The sequence below is a fragment of the Hipposideros armiger genome, unplaced genomic scaffold, assembly GCF_001890085.2.
Source record: "Hipposideros armiger isolate ML-2016 unplaced genomic scaffold, ASM189008v1 scaffold_159, whole genome shotgun sequence".
Lineage (NCBI taxonomy): Eukaryota > Metazoa > Chordata > Mammalia > Chiroptera > Hipposideridae > Hipposideros > Hipposideros armiger.
Genome location: NW_017731509.1, coordinates 2,016,267 through 2,042,622, shown reverse-complemented (window position 1 = coordinate 2,042,622; position 26,356 = coordinate 2,016,267). Strand labels below are relative to the sequence as shown.

Here is a 26,356-nt window from a genome sequence, read left to right as displayed (position 1 = left end):
AAAAGTATATAGAAAGTTTTTGGTTTTTAGATAAATAAGAGCTAAGCTTTATTGAGTACCTACTATGTGCCTCATTGAATTCACCCAACCAAGCTTTGCTGATCCCCATTTTAAGTACTTGCTGAGCTCACACCAGAAATAGTGAGAGGTGTAGTTGGAACTGAGCATCTGAGGTAAAGGGGCAGTGTGATTTTCCTATTTCCTCATCCTTTCTTCATGGTCCCTATAGTCTCCCTTGAATCTGATCTCGATTGCAGCTTATGAAGTAGCCAGCTTACATGCAAAATATGGTACGTGGTGAGGGAAGAGAAATAACCACCTAGCTGTGTGTACAACACAGTAGGTACTTGGGTGCCTGAGATAGCACCCTTCCCCTTGAGAAGCCTTGGAGAGAGACTGCAGTGCAGTGTGACTGGCGCGGTAGTTCAGGTGTGGATCATTTTCAGATGACGTCAGGTCCGTGATGTAATCTCACTCCCTGTCCTTCCTGGACGCTTTCTTGTGAGTCAGGCCCTGACTGTGTGGTGGTCTGGCATTGCACTCAGGTGAAATCTATACACCTTTCTCTGTGACACGTTGACCCAGGCATTCCACTTTTGGGAATTGATGCAATCACATCCGTAAGTGAAATGAGAAATTCATTATTCTGTCAATAAATGAAAGAAATATTTCAACCCTCAGCCCCAACTTTTGAAAGGAATTAAGAGGAATGAAAGGACATTGTTACAGGGAATTTTTTAAAACCCCAGAGCACTTTATACTAGTGGGGAAATGCTAAAGGATTCCTCTTAAAATCATGTCCAAAGACACAAGTCCTGTCCCCACTTACCATCATCACTGAAGTTAGCTCTGATTATAGCAAATAATCACCTGAGGTGGGAAACAGAAGGAGACTCATAGGTAACATTTCATAGCGAGAAAAAGCCTGGGGACTCACCCAAAACTCGTCAGCTCATTCTATAAGGTGAGCAAGTACACAGTTGATATGTGAAAACCAAAGTGTTCCTGTGCAGCAGCACAACCTGTTAATTTTCCTAAGGACTCTGATTGCAGATTTTGCAGTTTGGAGCAGTCTACAGACCCTTAGCCTCTAGGAAAACCTGCTTGTTGTCATTATTGCTCTCATGGTTGCGTCCGCCTTTGGTTTCATCCCCTCATGCCTGCAGGCAACAATCAGGCTCAGCCTTGCCTGTGGGACGTGTCAGCGGGTTCCACTGTGAAACATCTGTTGAGAAATGGCCCGAGACGCCCAGCAGCTCTTCACTTCCTCTGTTGGCTCCTAGTAGCTTTGAGGTTTCAGACCAAAATCACAGATGTTCAGGAGAGAGGAATAGCTGTCTTTTTCAACATTTGTGACATTATCAGTTTTGACCTCCTCCCATTCCCTCACATCCTCTGAATGGGTTAACGCTGCCAGAAATCTAATCCATTTCTAAAGTATTTGGTCCATCGTATGAATTTGACATGTTCAGTATTTATTCCTAGACTGAATTCTGAGCATATGGAAGACCTCTTTTGAATGATACAGTTTTCTTCATTTTATAGAAAGCATATCTTTATTATATTTTCATTACGAAAATCATCACGTAGAAATTCAAACAAAGCAAATTTGTTAAAAGAAAAAGAATTGTACATAATATCAACTCCCATAAATAGGTACTGTTTACCTCTTAATTTATATTCTTCTGTATTTCTTCATGCATATAGTGTCACATTTTGAGAGATACGTTTTTCTCAATGTGAACTATTTGCCAGGTGCTATTCTAAATGCTTTGTAAGTAATAATTTGTTTTAATTCCTACAGGAGCTATATACATATACATATATACTCTCCCACACTTAGGTATATGACTTAAAATCTTACAAATAAAGTAAAATTAAAGACAGACTTTTTATAGGTCATTCTTTATAATAGTTGCATAATACTCCATTGTATGAATTTATTTTACTGTTTTTAACCACTTTTAGATTGCTTCTAATTTTTTAATATTGTAAATAGCATTAAGATTAATGTCCTTATATGTCTTTTTTGCATGTATACCACCATTTCAGGAGAATTGCTGCATTAAAGGGTATGCACATTTTACAGTTGCTCTAACATTTCCAAATTTTGCTCCCCAAAGTTTATATTTCTATCTATAATTTACTTATAATTTCCATCAACAATGTATGAGACAGCTAGTTTTCCTATACACTTGACACTGCTTTTATTTTCATTCTCTTGGGCAAAAAATACTGTCTTTAAAGTGAGGGAAATTATTTGAAGAAGCTGAACTCAAACAAGATCATTTGTTAAAAACTGGTCTTTTTTATGACATTTTTCTGTGAGTTACAACCAGTGGCCTTGGCTTCCTACAAAAGTCTGGGCTTTGAGGTCAAGCTCTCTACTGGCGAACGTGACCTTCCTCCAGACACTTAGTTTCTCCAGGCCTTAGTTTCTTCTTCTGTAAAGTGAACCTGAGGTGGTCCATCACTAAGTCACCGTGAAGTGCACATGAATTCTTCAGTTTTCACTGGCCATTTGGCCTTGTCTAATGTAAGCCCATGAGCACTTTCTGGTAGGGTCCCTCCTCTGGTCTTCATTTTTCTTTTTCTTTTAAACAGTATGTATATTACGAATTTTGTGTGTGTTTAATTTTATGGGGGAACAGTGTGTTTTTCACTGTGTGTGTTTTTCACAGTGTGTGTTCACACTTTCAGCTCCAAGTCAAGTAGTTCTTTCAATCTAGTTGTGGAGGGGGCAACTCCGTGGCCCATGTGGCGATCGAACTGGCAACCTTGATGTTATGAGCACTGCGCTCTAACCAACTGAGCTAACCGGCTGCCCCTGGTCTTCATTCTGTGTCAGTTCTTTCCCCTTTGTTCACTCCTGCCTGTCCTGAGCAGAAGAGGAGAGCCAGACATGGCTAGAGACAGAGTTTTACAGCCTTTAACGCTATGTCATGTCTGAGCAACACCGGAGCCATTTATTTAGAATCTCTATAAACTTGTCAGTATGTGCTTGGCAAACCAAGTTATTTATCTGAGTTACAGATTGGGAGATGTAACCATAAAGAATTTGCCCATGTCCTGCCATTAACCAGGATTCTGATATAAAAGCACAGTTTAGACTAGATGGAAGGGATTCAGTGGTTCGAGTCATACAGAAAAGAGGTTGGGGTGCCTCTGTTTCTTTCTTGTTTCTTTCATGTTTTGGTTCATTTTTTCACTCTTTATGGCTAGCATTGGGCTTCTTGTAGTGACAGAGAAATTGAGACTCAGACTCTGCTTTCCAGGAACTCACAGCCTCAGGGGAGGCACAGAGCTCACCTGTCCTATAATAGAGAGATGCTCAAAGTTGTGAGGAAAGAGATGAACTTAGCCTGGAAGGCTCGGGGAGAACTTCAGAGAAGTGATATCATTTGCGATGATTCCCGTTGCCAGATTTTTGCTGATGGAAAAAAGAAGGGACGGCTGAGCAGGAATGACTCATCCTGCTGTTTTGGTCCAGGTGCTGACCTGAGAGGGCATGTGCTAGGGTCACTGTATTAATAAACCCTTGTCCTATGGAGGTCCTGTAGAGTGGAAGGTCACTTCAGTGATAGGGTAGGGCCTCCTCAGTCATCAGGAGAACTCTGCCATCCCAGAGCTGTTATTCCAGGCCTGCGAGAGCTTGGGTACCTGTCAGTGTCGAGTGGGTAATAATTGTCTCTAGTTGGGAATCCACTGTTAAGTCACTAAGACCCTCTAACCAGAAGCCACAATTGTCTAAGGGCTTAAGAGCCAGCCTAGAGGTTTGAACCAGAGGGTACCTATGAATCTGAAGACATCTCTAGAGGATCAAATGGAAATGGAACTCAGTGAACTGTTAGACCAGCTGGAGACAAGGCAGCCAGGATGAATTAGGAGCTAACTTAGGGTCCCAAACTTAGGGACCTCACATGGCACTGGAGGGAGGAAAAAAAAAACCTAGAAAGTGTTTGAGCAACACCAGTGTCTTGGACCAAAATACAGTTATCTCAGGAGAAAAGGTCTTGAAATTAAAGAGAAAGTGTTTACCTTGCAGGCAAACCACTGAGTTTGAGTTCTGGCCTTGCCATTTCCCAGAGCGTGGCTTTGGGCGTCTGCTCAGGACCACCCTCAGAAGACCAGCCTCGGCCACATTTGTCACTCCTCTAATCAGAAGAGTATAGGCACGAATCACAGGGTTTCTTTTCCATTGGAGTGGTCCTTGCAGCAGTGTAGCCAGCAACCCAGACAGCCTTCCGGATGATGCCCCCTCCCACCTCAGGCGACAGCTCAGGTGTGAGGGTACAAGACTTGCATAGAGCAGGTGCACGAGTCACTTTAGCTTAAAAGCCATACCCCCCTCAGGAACCAGCATCTCATGTAGCAGCTCCATGTGTGTAACTTCCAGGGTTCCCACAAGGACTGGGTTCGATTAGTAGAGTCACAGCACTCAGAGATGCCCCAAATGAAGGCGTCCCCCAAGAGGTATTTATACTTTAATTATAACTCTTCCCAGTCCAGATGGGTTTTACTATCCAGGGTCATTTTTACCATAAGCAATGTTGCTTAGTAACATAACTGACATTCTATCTTTATCAAGTTTCCAGGGGAACAGAGTTACAAGGTTAACCCAAGGTCAAATTCTCATGCAGACGGGAAGAGATTTTGTTAATCTTATTCCAACAGCGAAGCCCCTCACCTCTCAGAGCTTCAGTTTATTTATCTGTGAAGTGGCAACAGGCTGCTCTACCCCGAGTGATGGGAGAAAGTTTGATGTAAAACATTCTTTTTAATTTTTTGTATAGCCCAATTCAAATTTTCTGTCTTTGTCACTTCTATTGGTTGTAGACATTTCCATGAAGGGTCTCTAACTTGTTCCCTGATAGATGGAGTTTATGGACATCATGGCTTTCATTTCCATGGCATGAAAACATTGCTAAGTTCTGATCTTTTGAAATAGTGTATCGTCAGTTAGGTTGCTGTCTGTTAATGGTGCCCTTTCACAAGTGGGAGGGTGGAAGTGAATGCCTCATGCAGTAAAGGCATTTTTCTAGTTTGCATTTCATACTAGTTTCCTTTCGTTACAAATTATTGACATTGTCTAATTGAATAGATGAAAGGTCCCCAAACACATGGCACCTCTCTAAAATAATGCCTGAACAGTCACATTTTTTCCTCTCTGACATAGTATATGCAGGTTGCCCATGTGTGACCTCAGAGGGAATAGGGCCAACATGGTCGGTCTCTGTTGGTCTGAAGTCTCATGCTCTGGTGAGATGGTAAATTCAAGATTCTAAACTTGTTTCTCGAGGTATGATTAATGGACAGTTAACACAAGCACCTCTTGAGGTAATTGCTAAAAACATAAATCCTGAGGTTTTACAAACCTAGTCCTTCTAATTCAGATTTCTATGTGAGAGCCTGGAAGTCTACATTTTACAGCCTTGTCATTCTTATAGGACCCCTATAGGTTGACTATGTCATGTCCTCAGCACAGAGAGGTGAACACATGTATAGCTGCCCCTCTGTGCCAAGGACATGGCATTCTCAGCCTCTCCTAGGTTGAGAACCCCTCTCCTAGGAGAGCTTCTTGTCACCTTCATTCGAAAGGGACATGTTGCCTTCTAATTGCCCTTCAGTTCTCAGCACTACTTTTTAGTGTGTTGTGTTGGGGAATGAAGATAATGTAGACTAATGCCTGGCATACAGCAGGAGCTCAATAAACAGGAAATCATTTAAATTTGCTGTATGTATATGTAAATTCCTTCTCAAAACAAGCAGCTTATACTGGGTAGACTGAACTCTACTTGCCTATGTCTTCATATATTCTTTGGGTTTCATTCTCTTGCTGCACTAATCTTTAGTGAAGCTTTTGTTTTATTATTATTTTTAAAAATTTCAATGCTACCTTGTTTTATCTGGAAACGTAGAGAAGGGAGTGTCCTTGCAGGCTCTAGAGATGGTAGCAGAGGGAATACAATGCAAGGAGGTGCTTGCTCCAAGGGAGAAAGCCAGCTCACCTTCTCCCTGACTGAGAGTCATCTTCTGGCTCTTTCTCTACTCAGCCCTTCAAGAGCTTGTTGTTACTCTATGAGAATACGAGTGCTGTCCTGTTCAGAGAAAGAGTGAGCCCCGGTAAATCGACATAAAGAGGAGCCTGAGCGCTGTGCCTTCCTTCCCATACTCCATCCTAGATCTTGTCCTTAACCTCTACCATGAAACTAAAGTCAAACATGAAGGTAAAAGAAATTGCATCTGGTCTAGTCTCTCTGGCCACCTTTGAAAACCATTTTCTTGATCTACTGTGTAAGTCGTAGGAGCTGTGAGAGGAGGAGACTCATCAATCCTTCTAATGTATGAAAGTAATAACCTTTAAAGCCAAAGCCATCCTTAGCTTGGAATAAGAAGGGTATAACCATGTTTGCTTTTCTCTAAATATGGATGTGTTTCAAAGCCAATGTGTGAGCTGATGGCTCTGCTATATATATCCATTCTCTAAAATACAATCAACCTGGCTCTCTATAATAGGAAGAATAAGTAGAGAAAAGAGAGAAAATAAATCATTTAGGAAGATGAAATATATTTCATTAGTCTTGTGTCAGGAATAGAAAATGACTAGTTGATGTTTATCTGATCTTCAGATGATAGATCTCAGCATTTCTTTCGCTTCCATCTGCTATGTGGAAAGCATCACACATACATAAATTCAATTTAATTTCAAGGATCGTTGGTAGGGGAAAGTATTTATGTTTCTAGGTGCTCTCATAGTCATTTTTATCCTGGTGTCATTTGCAATCAGGGCTTAGTTTAGTCATTGATTTAAATGTTCTTTTTAAAAATATATTTTTCTTGGGCAAGTTAGATATTTGACAGTGTTCATTAGCATGAGAAGACAAATACATTTGGGGATAAATGAAATTAATGTTTCTATGAGCACATCTGGCCCCATAATCACAATGCAAAGTGTAAGAACAGACTGCTGGTCAGACGAGAGAGAGCTCCTGAACAGTGAAACTTGAAAGCTCTGTAACTGCAACAACTCAGCCATCAGTTCCTTGTGAACACACGCATAGCTGCCTCCCTGAGCTGAGGACATGGCATCCCCAGGCTTAAGTGAACCTAACAGCTAAAGTGCCCGTTTTTCAGGTACAGCTTGCCTTTCATGATTCTGTCAGTATGTGCATTTCATTAGGATACCAGCTCCTAACCCATGGGCCAGGGAACCATCTTCTGATGAGGATGTCAGAGGAGGGGTTACACTGAGAATATTCCTCCCCAAGGTAATAGTCACAGCATATCTGCGTTGTGAGTCTCTGCTGCCTCCTACTGCCCAGGTTTTGTAATGTGTCTCTGATCAGAGCTTTGGTTTCCATCCTGGCATTCTGTTTGAGAAGACAAATAACTTCAGGCTGTCCAAATGTTGTCTTCCACGCAGGGCCTCCCCACATTTGTTTCCTCAATTTGGAAGAATGTATGTGGACTGAAGCAAACCCACATTGTGGGTGTGATGAGGTTCACGTGGCATGGTGGAAAGCTTTCTCTCCAGTGGCCAGGAACTGAGAGCAGGCCTGAGCTAAAATCGTTCTTCACAAGGCCTTCCACCCCCTCCCTTCAGGGAGCTGCCAGCTGGTGGATTCAAGAATCAGTTTTAGCTCTAAGGAGAAGGATCTTTGAGGGCACGAGTTGATTTTTGCTACAAGAAAAGTTATACTTGGCTTTATTTTTAAAAGGCAGATAATTTCAACCAGGTGGTACACGGGGGAGTAAATGAGTCTCTCCCTGCTCATTGTGCATTCATTTACTTGGAACTCAATCTGTCATCTATTCAGCACATTACTGAGTGCCTTCTGTGTCTCAGGCATCATGCTAGTCACTAAATATTCCAAAGTGAAAAAAACAAATAATGATCTCTGCCGTCATGCTGCTTACAGTTTGGTGGAAGAGACAGATATTGAACAAAACACAAATAATCGTACTACACTTGGTGATAACTGCTTAAGATGAAGGTTAGGTGTCATGGGGAAGAATTAATTAAGAAGGGAGGAAGTTAATTCTCTGGATAAGGTAGAACCCATCAGGGCGAGACCCAGAGACAACATTTGCAGGGATCTGCTTGGCTCAGAACACCTATTTTTCCCGGTTAGAAAGAAAGGGTGCTTTAGGAAACAGTTTAAAGGAGAGAGACCAGTTTCATTTTATAAATGAAGGCACATGTCCTGGGCCAGGTTTTTTCCCCTCTGTCCACAGAGGGTAGAACTAAAAAAAAAAATAACAGTGAAGCAAACTTTGGCTCCATTCTTTAAAAATAACTTTTTTCACATTTGCCTTTTAACAGTTAAACAGACTATCTTGGGAGCAGAGAGTTCCCTGACCCCAGAGGAATAGAACAGAGGCTGGGTCATTACTTGCTAAGGTCACTAGAGGTGGGGTTTCTTATATTAGCAGATCAGTTGGAATAGATATTCTCTAAGATCCCTTGCAAATATAGGATTTGATTATCTCAGGCAAAGGTAGAGTTGGTGTGATTTGGGTCAGTCCTGGAAACTCCAGGTAATGACATGTGTTCTCCTACAGTTTACTGGAGTTCCCAAAGCCCTACCTTTGGATTGGCTTCTTTGAAGGTCTTCATTCATTCCAAAATTGTACTTTATTCTTGACCGTGCTGCATTTTATGCACATAATGGCCTGTGTACAGTGTGTGATGACTTCTTTGACCCTGTTCACATACTTAGGGAAAATTTCTCCCTTAACTTCAGATAAGCTGCCCTGAACTTGCCAGGCGTATGCTATGAAGCCTTCAGAGATGCCACAAGCCAGGATCCCTGCCACGCAGAAAGCATGGCTTCTGAGGGAGAAGTTATTCCTGACTGGTTTCAGCCATTTAACACTTGGGTTCATTTCCTTGTGCTCTCCTGAGAAGACCCAGCTATATGTATCTTCAGGCAGTTCTCCATGTAGAATGTTTCTAAAAATATATATTTTTTCAATTAGAGTTAACATACAATGTTATTAGTTTGGGGTGTACAACATAGTAATTAGACATTTATATAACTTACCATGTGATCACAGCAATGAATCCTAGTACTCATCTGACACCATATATAGTTATCACAATATTATTGACTATATTCCCTGTGCTATACTTTACATTCCCCCCAGTGGCTATTTTGTAACAACTAATTTGTTCTTAATCTCTTTCCCTTTTTTCATCCATCCTCTCCAAACTCCCTCCCATTTGGCAACCCTCAGAATGTTTTCTGTATCTTTGAGTTTGTTTCTGTTTTAATTGTTCATTTATCTTGCTCTTTAGATTCCACATATAAGTGAAATCAGATGGCATTTGTGTTTCTCTGTCTGACTGACTGTGCTCAGCATAATACCCTGTAGGTCCATCCATGTGGTTGCAGATGGCAAGATTTCATTTTTTTATTATGGCTGAGTAATATTCCGTTGTATGTATGTGCCATCTCTTTAACCATTCACCTATTGATGGACACTCAAGTTGCCTCCAGATCTTGGCTATTATAAATAATGCTGTAATGTTCATATTGTAATGAACATTTGGTTGCATATGTCCCTTTGATGTAGTGTTTTGACTTTCTTCAGATAAATACCCAGAAGTGGGTCCTTCTTTGTCTCTTGTTATCACCTTTGTTTTAAAATCTGTTTGGTCTAGTATAAGCATTGCTGCCTCAGCTTTTATTTGTTTATTTCCACTTTCATGAAATATTTTTAACTATCCCTTTACTTTTAGTCCATGTGTCTTTCAATCTGAAGTGAGTCTCTTATAGGCAGCATATATAAGGGTCTTATTTCTTATCCATTCAGCCACCCTGTGTCTTTTGATTGGTGTATTTAATCCATTTATATTTAAAGTAATTGTTGATAGATATGTAGTTATTTCCATTTTATTATTCATGTTTTTTACCTTTTCTTCTTTTTATGTTTTTTAAAAAGTCTCTTTACCATTTCTGTAATACTGGTTTGGTGTTGATGAATTCCTTTAGCTTTTTTCTTGTCTGGGAGCCCGGCATACCTCATCAGAGCCATCCTGCCAACCTGTAGGCTTGTGAGAAATAATAAACAGATATTATTTAAAACCATGGTCTTCAAACTTGTTACTTCTAGGAAATAGTAAATAATCATGAAACTTATGGGGGTTAACCTTTTCTGGACCCTCCATCCTTGATAAGGTTGGTAAAGCAGGTTATGACTGGTTGACTTCTATCTCCCCAGACCCTAAAAATTATGGTTTTAAGTAATATATATTTATTATTTCTCACAAGGCTACAGGTTGACAAGATGGCTCTGATGAGATGTGCCAGGCTCAGGTGATCTCAGATGGGCTTGCTCATTGGTCTGATGTCATCTGAGCAGTTGACTGGATGCTGGCCTTCCTGAGACAACCCAGCTTTCTCTAGCTGGCCTTTCACCCTCCAGCGCATTAGTTGAGGCTGTTGTCATGATGGTGGATGAATTCCAAGAGGAGGAACTTCAGTTCTCTTCTGCTTCATTCTGTTGGCCAAAGCAAGTCACATGGCCTGCCCAGATGCATGAGGGTGGGAAACATTCTACCTATTGAGCGGGGTGCTGCAAAGTCACATTGCAAAGCATATGTGTTGCAGAGAGGAGTGGAGACTTAGAGCTCTTTTTGCAATGAATCTACCACAGTATATAAGTTGGGCCCAATAAATATGTATTAGTGGATTGATTTCACTTGTCAAGGTAATAGTTCATTTTCACTGAAATTGCATGAAAATGAGAATACTGAGCTCATAAAAAGTAAGCTGAGACACACTTGTAGTTTCCTACAAGTATGGGGATGTGTAGCTCTGTGAGCTCTGAGTAGGAAAGTGGCTGAAGCATCCTTCAGTCCCACAGAAGTTCTCTGACCAGCAGACACAAGCCATTCATTGAGGGGACACAAGCCCTTTCTTGCTTTACGAAACCCCCTTTGGCCAAGATAGGAACTACCTGTGAAAATAGCATCCTACAAAACAGGTCTGGTTCTGCTTAATTTAATACTGCACTCAGGTCTCTGAGATCCTTGGTCCTCAGATAGCCAACCTTCTCTGCTTTTTCTTTTCCATACCAGCGGGCACAAGTTGTCATGTAAAGAAGATGGTCTAAAAGCCAGGCTGGGGTTCAGGACCCCTGGGCCTGATTCCAGCAATTCCACTTGATGGCTGTGTGACTTTGATGGATTATTTAACATCTCTGAACTTAAAATTCTTCAGCTCTAAAGTGGAAATGAGAATAACACTGCCCATATAGTTATTGTGAGGATGACATGAGATGAAACATATGGAAAAAAACATTCTGAATTATGTATGTAATGTTTGTTGAATGCATGAATTCATGAGTGTACAAAGTCAAAAATGATTACAAGGGGCAGAGTAACCACAGCAGCTGAACTGAGAACCCCAGAGTCAGTTCTCCACTCCTGGTGTGTTGTCTCAGATCAAAAGTCTAAAGCACCCATGCAACCCCCTCTTCTTGCTTAGCTGTGTTTCTTGTGGATAAACCATGATGAAGGATGTTTTCAAAAACCAAGGAACCAAGAAACACAGAGTGACCTTCACTAAAAGAACAGCTTATTGGCAAGTGAGCATTTATCATAGCTTGGTAAATATTCATCCACCTGGTTATCTGTTGCTCTGGTATTTTAGAAATGTAACCTATTGATTCTTGAAATTGTCACTCATTGAGGGAGGGAGAATTCAAGATAAAAGTATTGATTTAGACAAGCAAACATATTGAAAGAAGCATTTATTAGATTGTCTTTCTTTTAAAAAAATAAATTGGTTGTCTTTCTTTTAAACAAATAAATTGGCTACTAAAGTAGAAGAAAGAAGATATATCTTTCAGCAGAGTTTTAAACGAAAAGGATATTAGCCAACTTAATTATATTCCTTTAAACCAACTTTTAAAGGTCATGATTGATGATTTTTGCACAGTGTTTTGGAACAAAGGACCCTTTGATTAGTAAAGGAATATTTTCTGAACGTGGTCTATTTTTCCTTTTATTTGTCCATCATCCTTCAGTCTGGGCTCTCTGATCATCTTAATTCATCCAGACCCACAATTTGAAGTAATCTGCTGACCCACTCTTGGGAGCTGTTGACTGAAGTATCTTTGGACAATAAGAGGGAAGGCATTATAGCTGAACTAATGAACAGCTCAAGGAGAGGGGTGGCGCGCAGATGCCGCATGAGGAGATTCCTGAGCTCCCTGCTGTCTGAGCTTGCCAAGATGCTATGGCTCTGGCCTTGGGGTGTTGGTCAGCCTGAGTGGTCATGTCTTGGCAATCGAAGTAGCCACTGCTGGCGGGAAACTGCTCAGAACTGTTCAGTCTCATTAAGGAGTCCCTCAGATCACCTTCTGGCACGAAATGCTTCAGAAATCATCAAAGGGCTGAGGTAGAGGCTGGATTCCTTGAAGCGCTTCCAAAGGCTTTGGCATATCTGCCTTTTGGATGAGCTTAACTAAACAGAGAGCTTTTCAGGTCTAGGGCCATGGGGGAGGGGAGGCCCCTGGCACGAAGAGCAGTGCTGAGGTGGGGGTGGGAGGGTGGGAGGAGGGAGTTGGCTCCCACTGGCCCACCACTCACTCTCTCCCTCCCTCCCTCCCTCCTTGGATCTGTTCCTGGCTCTCACTCTTCATCTACAAAGGTAATTTCCAAACACCAGGCGGCATGGAAAGTGGGTCTGTGTTCATCCACAGATGCCTCTGTGTCCTGTGGGTCAGCACCATCCCATAGAACTTTCTGCAGTGATGGTAGTAGTCTAATATCTGTACTGTCTAATGTGATAGCCACTAGCTCTGTGTGGCTGTTGAGCACTGGACATGTGGCTGGTGAGAATGAGGAACTGGGTTTTTAATGTAATCTGCGTTAATTAGTTTAAATGGCTATATGTGGCTAGTGGCTACAGTGTTTGACAGCACAACTCTGGATAATAGTTCAGTAAGCAAGCAGAAGGTCTGCCGCTGAAGTCTGTCATTAAAAAAATGGCTTCCTGGGTCGGCCAAGTGGCGCGTTGGTTAAGAACTGGCTTTGGATGCCAGAGGGTCCCGGTTCGGATCCCACATATGAGGGCCAGTGACACTGCCCTTTACAGCTAAGATGCTGAACAACAGCTCAACCTGGAGCTGGGCTGCCATGAGTCGCTGGCGACGGCGTAGGCTGCAGTCCCTGTGGCAGTGGGTTGCCATGGGCTACCGTGTGTAGCCAGCAGCCAGTGTGAGCGGCCAGCAGCCGCAGTGAGCGGCCGTCCAGAAGCCGGCGACTGATCTGCCTCCCCGGGAAGAGCGCAATGATGGTGCCAACTTGGGCCAGTGAAGCAACGTCCTCCACAACTAGACTGAAGAACAAAACGACAGCAACTTGTCTGTTCCCCTTCCCCCAATTCCCCAGCACTGTTCCCATCCCCCCAATTCCCCAATAAAAATCTTTAAAAAAAAATGGCTTCCTTGTTACGAAAGACCAAATATTACGAGTCCATTGATATGAAATGTCCAGATTGGGCAAATCTATAGTGACAGAAAGTAGATTAGTGGCTGTCAGTGGTAGGGGTCAGGCTGGGGGTGTAGAGCGGGGTATGGGGAGTGACTACTAATGGCTACAGAGCTTCTTTTTCTTTAGTGTTTTAAAATTAGATTGTGGTGATGGTTGCACTAAAACCATTGAATTATACACTTTAAATGGGTGAATGTTATGGTACGTGAATTATAACTCAAAGCGGTTTCAAAATGGCTTGCTTTCATGCCATATTCAAGTCAATGTTCTGACCTCAGTTCTGCTCCTACCCATATGTTCCTAGTTAAGTGCTCCCCCTACCTGGGCCTCAGTTTCCCCTCGATAAAATGAAAGTATTGCCTTTGCCTCAAAGGTAGCAAAGAATAAAATTTCTGGTCCTCCTTTCCCTTTATTTAATTTTAATATGGTTCAGATGGGATGGTCCCTGGCATAGAGAATGTGCCCCCTCTTCTGGGAACCCAGTCCCAGGAGAACCCCGGTCAGTAAGAAGAGCTTTGAGGCAGGTAATGCACTGTCCATTTCCTCTGGAACCATGGTGCAGAGAGCCTTTGGTACCAGTCTGGGAATTTTGAGTAACAGCTGAGATATTTATATTTTTGCCTTTGATCCAGATAAAAACAGATTGTAACTTTGAGTTGTCAATTGACCTGAAGTACAGAAATAGCTCTCCTCCATACCCTCAGCAAGCAGATTCCCAGGGGCAAGGAGGAGATTCCTGGTTGTAAAACGTCTAGTCTAGCCATTTTTTCCGTGGCTTGTGGTTAGGGGATCTGTGGAGTCAGGAGCAGACTTGAGCTGGTCTTTTTCTTCTCCTACTTCTCTTATGGGCTTTAGGTAAATAAAAGGCCTGTCAAAGGGTCACTCGCAAGTCAGTGACATCAGGAATTAGTTTCTACCATCATCTTCTTCCTCCTCTTCATCACTATCATAAAGCCTTCCAAGTGTGTCAACAAGCGGATGTTATAAATGCCTGCCTTATAAATAACTTTAGGGCCTACTTTCTTTTTCTTTTTAAAGATTTTATTGGGGGAATTGGGGGAGGGAACAGTGTTGGGGAATCGGGGAAGGGGAACAGACAAGTTGCTGTCCTTTTGTTCTTCAGTTTAGTTGTGGAGGATGTTGCTTCACTGGCCCATGTTGGGTTTGTGATCATTGCACTCTTCCCAGATGAGGCAGATAGGTTGCCGGCCTTTGGACGGCCACTCACAGTAGCTTATGGCAGCCCACTACAGCCCCGCTGCAGCCTACACCGTTGCCGGCAACTCATGGCAGCCCAGCTCCAGGTCGAGTTGTTGTTCACCATCTTAGCTGTAGAGGGCGCACTGTCACTGGCCCATGTGGGAAGCGAACCAGGGCCCTGCTGCTCAGAGCTTGTGCTCCCAAGCCAGCTCTTAACCAACGAGCCACTCAGCCAGCCCTTTAGGGCCTACTTTCAATGTAGGGGAAGGTGGTGGGCTGTGAACAGGAAGGGACATTGTTACAGTAGTAATGAAGATAATGGTAGTGGGAGCTGCTGGTTATTGAGGAATTCTTATGTGCCTGGGGGTATTTTAGGTACTTTGTATACATAGCCTCATACCATTACCAGGGGGCATTAATGGTGTCATCTCCATTTTACAGATAGAAAAAGTAAGGCTCAGAGTGATACAATAAGTTACTGACGTCATACAGCTGGCAAGGGCCAGCCAGAGTTGAGATTTGAACTAGAATCTGCGTGATTCCAAAGCTGGAGTTTTGCTGTTAACCATCATGCTATCATGGGAGCTAAGTTGGACTAAATTCACTCATCATTGCACCCCTCTTTTATGTCAGGTGCTCTACAAATTGCTGGAGATGCAGCTAATGAACAAAACCAGCAAATGCCACATGAGTGGTCAACTAACTGTGTAGAAGAAGGAAAGGGTATTCCAGCCAGAGGAAACATGCCCAGAGAGACTAGGGAGTGAAAACGAGCATGGAGAATCAAGGAAATGAAAACCGAGTGTGTACATGTGTCTGAAGCAGGCACAGTGACTTTCTCAATTCTACCCAGCAAATCAGTGCTAAACTATCAGTTCTCTTAGGACAGGTTAACGTTTTGTCATGTTCAATAAATCCTTGTTGACAGAACAGATGGTGGCCGAAATGCTTCCTCAGTGTGTTTAGTGTTCTGCTCAGTCATATCACTGTGAGAACTCAGACAAATCCAAATTGGTCTTGGACAGTGGCTGAATGTGGTGGTGATTTATGATAAATATATAGTATTTAGTCTTCATCCCCATTTCTGGCACAGGGCTTCTAAAACCCTTGTAATTTCCTAATGGATAGCGCCATAGAGGAGTCTTTTGTTGTGTTAATGACTTTTGGAAGGCATCTAAATATGGGAACTGGTTGCCAGTGGAACCAACCTTGTGATGAGAGGGTTGAAACTTTCAGTCCCACCCCCTGGCTTCTGAGGAGGGGACAGGAGTTGGAGATTGTGTTCAATATCAATGGCCAATGATTTAATCAATCATGCCTATATAATAAAACCTTCATAAGAAACCAAAAGGACTGGGTCCATAGAACTTCTGGGATGGTGTACACGTGGAGATACGGGGAGAGTGCCAAGCACGGAAGCACCATGCTCCTTTCCTCATACCTTGCCCTGTGCACCTATTCCATCTGGCTGTTCCTTTTATAATAAACTGGCCATTTAGTAAGTAAAATGTTTCTCTGAGTTCTGTAGAACCCAAGGAGAGAGTTATGGGAACCTCCAATATATAGCTGGTCAGTCAGAAGCACAGGTGACAACCTGGGTTTGTGACTGGCGCCAGGTAGATAGTGCCAGAATTGAGCTGAATTGTAGGATGCCTGGCTGATAATGGAGAATTGCTTGGATATGCAGGGACCCCTCCCCCCCACACACACACACATTGGAATTAGAACTGGAGTCCCTTATTTTTTTTTTAGATTTTATTGGGGGCATTGGGGAAGGAGAACAGTGTCGGGGAGTCCTTTTAACGACCTTGTTTGCCCACACGGGCCAGTGAGGGCAGAAATCAATTTTCCTAGCACTGTGGAGTGAGAAATCCCAGCCTAGGGCCAGAGCTGCAGCAGGAGTTGAGACTCTCAAAGTTCTGCTCAAGAACCTTTGCTGACCTGATGGGGGCTTACGGTAAAAAGGAAGGACCATCATGATCCAATGACAGGTTTATTTGTGTACACAAGGAGCCTGACAGAGCTCTGGTGGTGAAGTCCTGGGCTAGCTAAACCCCAGGAAGTTCCAATGTCTCTTAGCAAAAGGCAGCTCTGCCTTTGGGAGCTCATGTGGTAACTCCTACAGCCACTGTGGCCATCAGTGAGATGATGGGCTGTAGGGATGCCGTCACTGAGCTGCTAGGGTAGATCTCCACCCAGGAACTTCTGTTGGTGCTTACATTGTGATGTTTAAGCAAAATGTCTGTGTTTGGTAATAACTGCTTAACTTCATCTCATTAAAAAAAGATTAGTGGACTCTCAAAAGCAAGATGGGCTAAGTCCTGTGATTTTGAAATAGAAAAAGTAGAAACGAGATTTAGATCTGGACCTTAGGGCATTTTTTTCCCCTTCACTTGCATAAAAAATGCAAAAAAGTGATTCTTGTGCTTCTCTTTATCTCTTGAAAAAGTCTGCTGTGCTTTCGAACACACACAGCTTTGAGCATGTTTATATTCCACCTAATCACATTTGAACTTTAATGTTTGTGCTGCTGGTTACTAAAATGTTAATTAAATGAAACAGAAATGAAGTGTTTACATGTAATAGTTTACAATGCCTGACTCTTTATCCACCCTGTGAGACTGGTCACTGCTAATGGCGGTGTCCCCATAACCTGTCACAGAATAGACATTCGTTAAAGCGATGACTGCAGCCTTCAGAGTCCATTTCAAATGCCCATCTTCATGAAGACCATCCCATTAGTTTAACTGGAAATCCTTGCCCTTGGAAGCGTGGCCCTGTGAGTATGTCTCTTCCTAACTCTGAAATAATTTTCTTAGGAACCCAGACTGTGTCTTATTTCTTTCTGTACCCTGCCTGCCCCTTCAAGGAGCATCACTTGGTACATTTGCTCATCCAGCATGTTTGCGTCCATATTAAACAGATACTTTCCGTGCATAGTTTTATAAAAGGCAGGGATAGGGCATGTAACCTGAGTTGTCCAGGGGAACCCATGCATTCCTGGCTGCTATTTGAAGACGCGCCTCCTAAATTGATATCCTTTGGGTTTATTTGGTTTAACTCCTGCTCTGGAAGTCAGCTTGTTTCTGTGCATCAGCGTTGTCAGGAAAGCAGCTCCTCCAGGGTTCTGGCCGGACAGCTGCAGAATAGCTGGCATTTTTCTTCCCTTCCCTCTGTATTGACAGCAGGTTTGAATCACTCTGCCCTGTTTTCTGTAACATAACCAGGCCAGAAATCATTTGAAAAACATTTAGGATGCCTCATTTGATCTCCTTTACAATGAGAGGGAGGCACTGCCTTGGGACATTTTGTATTTTTGTGTTTCGAGATTTATTAAAAACATAAAAGGGGCCTCCCTTTTCTGCCCTTCCTCTTTCTTGATGATCAACATGGGTGTGGGGGATCCTTTCACAATCAGGAATATCCCATCAGCCCACGGCTTCCACCCACACCCTTGGAAATTATTGGAGAAGTCTATTCACTCATTCCTTTGTTGCTGGCCACCCCAGTTGGGTCTTCACTTCCTGTCAGCTGGGTCTCTGGCTGGCTTTCTTAAGCTCATACAGATCCCTGGCAGAGCTTTTGCCCTTCGTACAGAGAGGGTCAGAAAATCTCCAAATGATAAGCTAGTGAAATGTGAAAATTTAGCCAGAGTTGCCTATGTGCGCTCTTGCTTGGACGCAAGCTAAGTTTGTGCCTGTCTTCCCCTGAAAGGAAGACTTGGAGGCACAAGAAGAGGGAGGCAGCAGCCCCTGCTCTAGTTCCAGATCTCCTACTAATTTCAAGAATGAGTGACCTTGAATGAATGATGCTTTCTGGGCCTTGGGTTCCTCCTCTTATAGAAGGGGGCATCCCACTAGCTGACCTGAGTGCTTCCTTTCAGCCCTGACGTACCTTGATCACATGATGGGCCCCTGATGGAATGTGCCCCCCTCTACACCTTTCTTATCCCTTTGCCTTCCTTCCCCACCAATAGGAATTGCCTAGTCCCCAAAAGCTAGTATAACTCTAGATAGAACTTTTTCTTGTCAAAAACAAAACAAGGACTTTAACCAAGATACCAGCTGTGGACTTGCTGAGCCAGCTTGTACCAGTGCATGAGAGCCAATTTTTAAATTTTGGGGAGTTTCAAAAGACTGTTGATGTCACAATGCTAGCTTGAAATCTGCTATGGTGGAAGGATTTATACCAGAGAAAACAGCAAACACTATAAATTGGAACTTTTGTTTTCCCCTTCAGAGTCTGTTAGACACTCACCAGCCTACCAATGAAATTCAAATGAAATTGATCTGCCAAGTCACAGGTAGAAGAAGGAGCCCCGGTATCCTTCCTAATCTTTCTGTTTAGCTTATTGTGTTTCATTAGGGTGTGGGTGGTTACATTACTGTTGATCAGTATTTGTTCCTAGTTCCTGTTTTGCTGAAATACTTGACCTTGTAGACCATGTATCTTACTATCAAATGTGCAATATCCCTCTCTTACCCATTGAAACTGCCTGAACTCATTCTCTTCTCAAAAGAATGACTTGGAGCATAGTTGTTGTTTCCTGAAGGTTTAGGGCCTTGGAGGGGTTACAGTGTTGCCGTACAACTTAAAATTGAATATTGGATGTTCCTGTTCTTAAAAGTCTTCAGCTTCCCTGCCACTGGGAATTTCTCAGTGGCCACCTTTTGCTTTGTTTTTAAGATTTCAGCTTCCCACTGTATAGTGCAGTGTCCTTCTCTCCCTCTCCTTTTTTTTTTAAAGATTTTATTGGGTAATTTGGGGGAGGGGAACAGTGTTGGGGAATTGGGGAAGGGGAACAGACAAGTTGCTCTTCTTTTGTTCTTCAGCCTAGTTGTGGAGGATGTTGCTTCACTGGCCCATGTTGGTATTATCATTGTGCTCTTCCCGGGTGAGGCAGTCGTTCACCGGCCATTGGACGGCCGCTCACGGCGGCTCACAGCAGCCCATGAAAGCTCACGCCAGCTGCCGGCCAGCCCCACTGCAGCCTACGCCGTCGCCTGCGACTCAATGGCAGCCCAGCTTCAGGTTGAGCTGTTGTTCACCATCTTAGCTGTAGAGGGCGCAGCGTCACTAGCCCTCATATGTGGGATCCGAACCGGGGCCCTGCTGCTCAGAGCTGGTGTCCCAAGCCAACTGCTAACCAACGCGCCACTCAGCCGGCCCTCCCTTTCTTATGCAGAGCAATTTATGTCTGTTTTCTTGTCTCCTTCCAGACCACGCCTCCACAGCCTCATCGTCCACACTTAGAGTGGCCAATATCCAAGGTATTTCCTAAACAAAGCTTCTAGGTTAGCCCTGGTACCAGCTGTTAAAATCATATTGATTTTTCACATTCCTCCATCTCTGAAGCTTGGTAGCTGACAACCTCCAGTTAATAACTCATTTAACCTTAAAGATGGTACATCGCTTTGCTGTACCAGTTCAGTGTATCATTCCATGCATATTTATTGACTGTTGACTTTCTACCAGCCATTATAATGGTTTCATGGAGTCTATTAGGGGCTTAGCTTTTGGTGGGCGGGGGGATCCCCAAACAGAAGTTATCTGATTTTCATAAAGAAGAAAATGACCTTTGTTGTGAAGGGAGAACTATAGTCCAATGAAATTCTAGAATATGGACCTTGGAACACTTGATTACCATTTCTCCTCTCTGTTTGACCATTTGGAGGTTGTAGACACACTGCCTATGCCCACAAAACCACTGTGAGCTGGCCTGTCTTCTCACTTGAAGCCTCTGCCATATGGAGTAGTTAGGTAGTAGTAGTAGGTTTCATACAGGGGCTGTATTTTCTCGTATATCCAGTCTTCCTCAGTGCTGCTCTCTGAAATGTTTTCAGTTTTCCTCATTCCTCATTCTTCTTCCCTAATTCATCTTTTATGTTTCGTGTTAGACTTTGTTTCCTCTAGAAAGCATTTCCCACACCCTGGGATTGGGTGAGAAACCCTTCTGTGAGTCCCCACAGCACCCTGCCCTTACTTGTATCTGGTCACCTCCCCATGATTTAAGGTTATCTTGTCCATCCTTCATCAGCAGGTGAGCTCCATGAGATTGGGGACTGAGCCTTATTCTCCTCTTTCTCCGTTGCCATCACAGAACTTGGTATGCAGAAGCTTTAGATAAATATTTGTTGGTAGAGTGAATGAATGAATCAATGAGTGAATAATTATTTATAGCTCAGTCACTGGAGCCAGCAAATGTATACCTGTAATTTGACAATGTAAAAGCTACTTAATCCTTCCAAGTCTCAATTTCCTTATCTGTGAGTTGGGGATGTAGCAGTATCTAATTCTTAGGGGTTATTGTGAGGAGTAAATTAGGCAATGCAAGTAAAGTACTTAGCATGGTGACTTTTGCACAATATATGTTCATAAGTTATTGAGCTATTTTTTTGCTATTGAGCTGTTATTAATGATTGAAATCATTAATAGAAAATGCTAGAGAAATAAGCTGATGCTTTTGGAATATGTGCCAAAAAGCAATAACTTTCAGCCTTTAACTGGAAGACAAATTATCCTATTTCCAAATAACATCTAAAGCTATATCTGTGATTAGTAATGGATATTAATGTTCAGGAATGCAGCATGAAGCATTGGTTCAATTAGACTCAAATTTACTGAGTAAAAGAAATGGAATAATATGCTTTTAAGGAAAAACGAATCAATGTGCATTAAAACATAAAGCTTTGTTGCTGTTAACTGGCTTAGCTAGAGAATACAGTTAACTAACTTATCTCTTTTCAATTGTTTAAAGCATTTTTAATTATCACCTTTGCAATAACCTCTGTAGTAGGTTCCTGACCTAATGGAGTTTATCTAACCCTCATGCATGCATTCACTCACTCAAGCAACATTTATCCTGTATCAGTTACTGGAGATAAAAAAAATGAGTGAAATGGCCACTGGCCTCAAGAAATTCATATTCTAGAGGAAGAGCTGGCAAGCTTTCTCTTAAATAGTCAAATGGTAAATATTTGCAACTTTGAGTCTCTGTTATGACTACTCAATTCTACCATTGTAGTAAGAAAGCAAATATAGATAATACATAAATAAATGAGCTTGGCTCTGTTCCAATAAAACTTTATTTACAAAAATAGGTAGTGGGACAAATTTGACCTTCAGATCCAGGTTTGCTGACCTCTGTCCTAGAAGAGGAGATATGTACTTATAGTCAGCTAAGTCTGTTTCAGACTTGCAGTACACACTGAGGGCTAAGAACTGTGAAGGGCAGAAGATGGGGAGACGAGAAGAAGATGAGTCGGGCTGTGACCCTCACAGGGAGAAAGGGATTAGGGAAGTAGGGGTGCTGTGTAAGGTAAAGGAGAACAAACTAAGGCCAGGAGGAGTTGACGCTTGGCTGGCCCTTGATATAGATACAGGCGATGTTGGTGTAATTAAGAGATCAGCTGTGCTGGACCTGTACTAACCAGCCCAGATACATGCAAAGACCTTCCCACTCTCGGGAGATCTGATAGAACTGCCTGGAACCCATCACAGGATTTCTGTCAGTTCCCATGGACTGCGTCCCCAGCTGCTCTCTGTGAAGGTTGTCTCCATTCCACCCCAACACCCTGAACACAGAAGCCTATTTCCTTGCTGGTTTCCAAGGGATAGCCACTCACAGCAATCATTTCCTATTTTTTAGTAATTTTTGTGACAGTTTATTGTCGTGTCACAAGGAGGGAAATGTTGCATCTCACATGTCCCCGTTTGCTTGTCCCACCCAACTTCTTTTCTTTTTTTTTCTCTTTTTGATGTAACCAAGCAATTCTTTCCCTTAACCTTCTATAAGTCAGTTGCTCCCACATCCAGTTTCCCCCAGGACTTCAGCCTCTGGCCCAAGTGGCTTATCAAGGAATTCTTCCACCAGAGACAATGCTCTTATCCAAACAGAAATTCTGGGGCTCACATTACTCTCACAAACAGCAGCTTCCCAGAAATACTCTGCCACTCCCTTCCCATCCCACACCCCCCCACCCCACTCCACAACCTTGGTCCCATAGGTCTATTAATTTTTACAAAGGAGAATGAGGCTGAGGCGCCAAGCTATATATGTGGCCTCCAGGTTGGACAGACCTCGGCTTACATTCATCTTTGCATTCACCAGCTGTGTGATATCAGGCCAGTGACCCCACCTCTCTGAACCTGACTTTACTGTTTTATAGAATAGGCTTGATATTGACCTCCTCAGAGGCCGATTGGGAAAATTCAGGAAAAGAACCTGGCTGCCAAACTCAGTCCTCGTCCGTGTGGGGCTAATGCTCGTTGCCTTTTCCTGCCTTCATTTCATCTTTTAAGTCCCAAATTAGGAGTATAAAATTGCATTTGGGTCCCTGTCACTCATTTACATCTTTGTTGTGATATGTGTGTCTTGATAGAGGAAGTTTAGCCATTTGCCTTGAATTCGTGGCATCTAGATTGACAGCTGGCAATGACTAGATCAGTAGTTGGTTTTCTATTATTTGAAACCATCAACTTGGCTTTTGGCTTATCAGTCAGATTTGGGAAAGAATGAAAGAGTCAAGTCTACAGGCCTGTTTTTTCCAGGCTCAACTGGGAGGTGACTTGTAAGGATCCTTCATGGTGGAAATAGTTCACTACATGCATTAAATGAAGAGAGTATATGCGTGCTGGGAGACAGGGGAAAAGAACATTCTGATTGAGTTATGGGTCCCATTTTTCATTATGCTCGGATGCAGTGGATATGGCCCCGAAATCCCTGGTTGTGATTAGTATCATGAATGTGTTTGGCTGACCAGATTCTACCCTGATGAAGTGGAGAATCTTTAGTCTTTGTCCTTCCGAGTTTGATTTTAGTCACTAGGTTTGGGTGCCTAAACACTTCATTTCCTTTTAATAAATTGTAAAGACTTAAGTTCTAAAAGTTCTGTGCAGGGGTGGTAACTCATAGCTTGAATGCCTTTCTTGACTGCCCCTTGCTCCCAGACTGAGCTGAGTAACCCACTTTGTGATCCACAGCTCCATAAATACTCCCAGTCACAGTGGTTTCGCACCTTGTTGTTACTTCTGCGTTCTGGTCTGTCTCACCCACAAGACCTAGAACCCATTAAAGGCATAGACTGCATATTCATTGCTTTATCTGCAGCCCCTGGGAAAGTACCTGGACTAGAAGCTTCAAAAATGTTGGAGGGATGGGATAGGATGGATGGAGGCACCAACACTAAATGTCGTAGTCGTTTTAGGATTCCAAGAAGAAACACCGCCAAATAACTTTGAGTTTCAGTCACCTCCCTGGTTACTGTACCTCCAGAATTCATTATTCAAGATGACAAAGACCCCCTGGAATAACATTTCCTAAGCTTTGGCATGTGTAAGTGTGCACGAAAACCTCCAAGCTGGTTCGTGAGCAAGCCTGGTTTCCACGTTATATCTCACAAGCCTGCCTAGGGGTGAGAAGCTCCTTGAATCCCTTTGCACCACCACTCATGTGATGAGCCCTTGGAGTCTTACAGAAACAGAGCAGATGTTGCCAGGAGTGTGTGAGTCAGCACGGCAGACAGTGAGAGCTGCGTGTTAACTGGGCTGCCTCCAGCGAGCCTGGTGAAGTGGACAAGGCACACGGGGCTCTGGTTTGGAGAGGAACAGGAGGAGCCTGCCAGTGATCTCCAGCCTGCCTGGGCGGGGCCGTGGGGAGCTACTTGCAAAACCTGGGTGCTTGAGAATGCACAGGGCCTCAGGAAGGGCAGTTGTCTCTTCCTCCACAGAGTTGAGTCAGAGAGAGCTTTTAAGGTGTCCCCTGGTCCCACTATGCTTATGGAAGACAATTCCACCAATATTTTCTACAGCAATACCTTATCTCAAGAAAGCTCAGTATTAGTAGGGGGAACGAAAATTTGTGTGGAAAGCTTTTTGCAGGATGCTCCCCCATCATTACTGCTTTGCTCCTCATGGTGAAGGAAGAAAGCTTTGGTCACCACCTCCATTTAGTGGAGTCCATGGATTTTAGTGTTCAAAGTCTTGTTCCACCAATTCCTAGCCCTGGCCTTGGGCAAGATGCTAACATCTCTGAGCTGCAGTAAATCCACTTCATAAGATGCTTATGTGTGAATTTATGAAGCCATTAATTAAATGTCATTAAATGAAATTATTTAAAGCACTTAGTATAGTACAGTACCTGGCACCTGCTTGGCACTCTGTAGATTGAAAGTCATTGGTATAGCTTTATTTTTACTTGTGAATAAACTGGAGCTCAGCAAGACTAACTCTGGGCTATCAAGCTACTGAGTTGTACTTGAACTCATCCACAAAGTTCTGTGATTGTACAAGTCTATAGGTGACGTGAGTAGCTCAGAGCAGAATAAGACAATTAACTGGCATTCTTTCCACCTCATCATGATTATCTTGTTTTTAAACGATATCGGAGCCTTCCAGAAGAGTTACTAGGATGAGTGTTCCATTTACAAAAACTCAATCTACCCGCAACTTGTCACAGCCAGGCTTGTTGAATAAAAAAAAACAGACACCTGGAGAAAATGACTTCCTGGTTTGGGTGGGTAACGCCTGTGTATGAGCATCTCTAGGGGCATTGTCTGCCTTGGTGTATTTTGTGTTTTTCAGAAGAAAAATTCTGCTTTTTCCTTAAGAGGACAACTGTCAGGTGAAAAGGCTCAGAAGTCTGGTAGAGCTGTGTGGATCAGTGACAGTCATGAAGCCCTGAAATTATTTGATCTATCCGATACCAAGTGTCTGCACACTTGGCAGCATCAGGATAAATGACTGCTTTTTTTATCCTTCTGTTCCTGCACATTTGGCATAATACAATCATAGATAGTGAATAATAGTCCAATTCAGCTCTCAGTTTCTGCATTGATTCCCCCAGAGAAATATAATAAGTTAGTTCTTTGGTTGGCTTCTGATTTTGATTGGCAGAAAAAATAACAGAAGAAAGATTACATTTTGCCAGCATCCTACATTTTGAAGAACAAAAACCTTACTTAAATTATTGCTCGATGTTCGGCAGTCCCATTTTTAAAAAGAACGTCCTGGAGGGAAACATTCTTTTTCCTCAGGGAAAGGGCTGGAGGTCAGAGGACTTTGCTGTAGAACCTTTGAAAACTGTCGACAGAAGACTTGATGAAAATACTGTATCTTGTACAAAGAGAAAATAACATACGATGAGAGAGTCCTGCTTATTGTCTCATCTCGAGGGACGGCAGACAAGGAGTGCAGCTAAAGTGGGGACTTGAAATGAAGCAGCCTGGCACTAATCTGTTTCACCTTGGGTAACCCACAGAAGCCCTGTACCTCAATTTCCTCATTAGTAAAATGGAATCATAATCACCTACCTCACTAGGTTTATCCTGCAAATGAAAAAAGTCAATACAATAAAAATGCTTTCTAGCACAGTGTCTGGTGCAAAGTGCAGGCTCCATAAATGTTGGCTATTATTATTAACATATGATATCATTATTAATATTGTTATAGTTGGGTTTTTTTTTCCCCATGGAAAGCTTTTGTCAAAATCTTACATGTAAAGACTGCTGCCCTGGTAGAAGTGGAGCAGAGAGCATATAAAAACAGGTTGGCTTCACTCCCCTTTTCCACAATTGCTATGAACATTCCCTTCCCTCCCCTGCCCCCCCCCTTGGCTGTCCCTGAGTGGCTCTGTGGAACCCTGCCCCCCCCCCC

The 26,356-nt window shown here is 42.9% G+C and overlaps 1 protein-coding gene across 11 annotated transcripts in view; it reads left to right on the top strand.

The window, feature by feature from the left end:
* The window catches only part of NAV2 (neuron navigator 2), a 738,710-nt gene that overhangs the window by 532,937 nt on the left and 179,417 nt on the right, over positions 1 to 26,356 (top strand). The window contains exon 1 of one of the 11 annotated variants that reach the window (XM_019651384.1): positions 6,152 to 6,227. The exons of the other annotated variants lie outside the window; for them this stretch is intronic. The gene's annotated coding sequence lies outside the window, so the exon portion shown is untranslated. Of the gene's footprint in view, positions 1 to 6,151; positions 6,228 to 26,356 lie in introns of those variants that run through there. 11 annotated transcript variants of the gene reach the window in all.